A 2,434-nucleotide genomic window follows, 5' to 3' on the forward strand; every position below is an offset into this window, starting at 1 on the left:
AACAGTGGGTGATTGGACAAGAACTTGATCATCAGTTTTGTGGGGGCATTGCAGAAAGAATGTTCTTCAAACACAGCCCTGAAGTTGCTTGAAGCAATCGTCGGTGTGAGATGTCTTGAGGCAGAGTCTGTACCAGTGGGGTTCACTGATCCAGATGCCTTGGAAGGTTTCTTGGATACACCGAATTTCACCATTGTTGAGTTTTTTTAAGTAAGCTTTAAAGAAGGAAGGTAGAATGCAAGAGAAAGGTTTATGGTTTAGAGAGCGTAAAATTTTCTTTGTGGAGAAGAAAGGGGTTTTATAGTGGCTTAAGGGAGCGGGAAACATTTTTTCCCTAAGTGAATTTGGGTAAAAACATTTGGGTGTTTATTTTGAATTAAGAGTATTAATCTCAGCCACAGATTAAGAAAAAAAGGGATTAAATCTGAAATTTGGGGTTTACCAATGAAGTGTCAGATTCATGACCACGTCTGGTGAATGTGTGGTGAGGGTGAGATCAATCTGTTGGGTAAAGCGAAGTTGTAACAGATTTGATGTTTTAGGGTAATAGGAAGAGACATATTAAAAAGGATTTGATTTGGAAAATCTTTCTTTTTGTCATCATACCTAAAATAGGTCTGACACGAGGTTTATTCAAAAGAATGAGACAGATGCACAAAGAATGTTTTTCTTTAATGTTTTCTCTATTTAATGAAGGATCATTAAATAGTACACCATGTTTTTTTTGTTTTTTTTTTAAATGTAACAGTCTGGAGATCAATTAAAGTGATTGTGGATAGACATTTTATTGCAGATGGATCATATGTCGTCGGATGGATGACTGCGGTAGATGAACTGAGAAGAACACTTGAACAAGAATTAGTAATAACAAACAATAAGAACCATTGAAGTATAATTATGATATATGGTTGCGGCACATAATATATACTAAAACCATCTAACATAAATAACTTCAATTAGGACCGCAACAGAGACCAAGGATGGTCTGCGGTACCTATCAATTCAAAAGGAATTGTGGGTCCGGATTCATCATTCCTAACATTTGTAAGAAAGTGTTGAGTTTTGTAGGGTCAAGTGCCTTTGTGAATACATCACCAATCTCTTCATTAGTATGGACAAAAATTAGTTCAATGTTACCTTTCAGGATGTGATCTTTGATGAAATGATACCGTAGTTCAATATGCTTAGTCTTGGAGTGCTGAATAGGATTGTGAGAAATCGCTATGGCACTTTCAGAGTCACAATAGATTAGTATCCGCAACATTCTGTATCCGTAGTCTAGTAGTTGTGTTTTCATCCATAAGACTTAAGAACAACAGCTGGCTACGGCCACATATTCATCTTTTGTGGTAGACAATGATACACAATTTTGTTTTCTTGAGGACCAGCTGACTAGTCTTCCACCCAGAAATTGACATCCACCTGAGATGCTTTTGCGATCTAGTTTGCATCCGGCATGATCCACATCTGTAAATGCTTGAAGACTGAAATCACTTCCTGCGGGGTACCATAATCCAAGAGTTTTGCTTCCTTTTAAGTACCGTATGATTTGTTTGGCTGCGTTCATATGAGACACTTTTGAGTCAGCCTGGTACTTGCGCATACACCCGTTGCAAAAACTATATCCGGTCGGCTAGCAGTGAGGTACATCAGAGAGCCAATGATACCTCTATAAGACTTGTGAACAACATATTCACCTGAGGGATGAGCATAAATCTTATAACTGAAGGCCATGGGGACCTTAGCCGAAGAACAATTATCCATTGAGTATTTTTTTCAATAGTTCTGAGGTGTATTTTTCTTGATGAATGAATATCCATTGAAGAACTTGTTTCACTTGAAGTCCTAGAAAGAAATTAATCTCTCTATTCATGCTTATTTGGAACTTATTGGTCATGAGCTTAGCAAATTCATCCACCATCTTTTGATCAGTTGAGCCAAAAATGATATCATCCACATATATTTGTACAAGCATTAGATGATCACCATTTACTTTTCGAAACAAAGTGGGATCAATCGCTGCTCTTTTGTAACATGAAGAGACAAGAAATTCAGATAGAGTCTCATACCAAGCTCTAGGGGCTTGTTTTAGACCGTAGACTGCCTTTTCAAGCTTGTAGCAGTGGTATGGGAATTCAACGCTTTCGAAACCTGGAGGTTGCTGAAGATAAACCTCTTCTTTTAATTCCCCATTGAGAAAAGCACTTTTCACATCCATTTGATGAACCTTGATGTTTTTGTGTGCTGCGTATGCTAAGAAGATCCGGATGGCTTCCATTCGTGCTACCGGAGCATACGCTTCATCATAGTCAATGTCTTCAAGTTGACTATATCCCTTGGCAACAAGCCTTGCCTTTTTTCTGACGACCGCACCAGATTCAACTAACTTATTTTTGTACACCCATCTTGTGCCAACAATGGTGTGGCCTTGTGG

This window comes from Lactuca sativa, chromosome 8, assembly GCF_002870075.4.
Source record: "Lactuca sativa cultivar Salinas chromosome 8, Lsat_Salinas_v11, whole genome shotgun sequence".
NCBI classification, from domain to species: domain Eukaryota; kingdom Viridiplantae; phylum Streptophyta; class Magnoliopsida; order Asterales; family Asteraceae; genus Lactuca; species Lactuca sativa.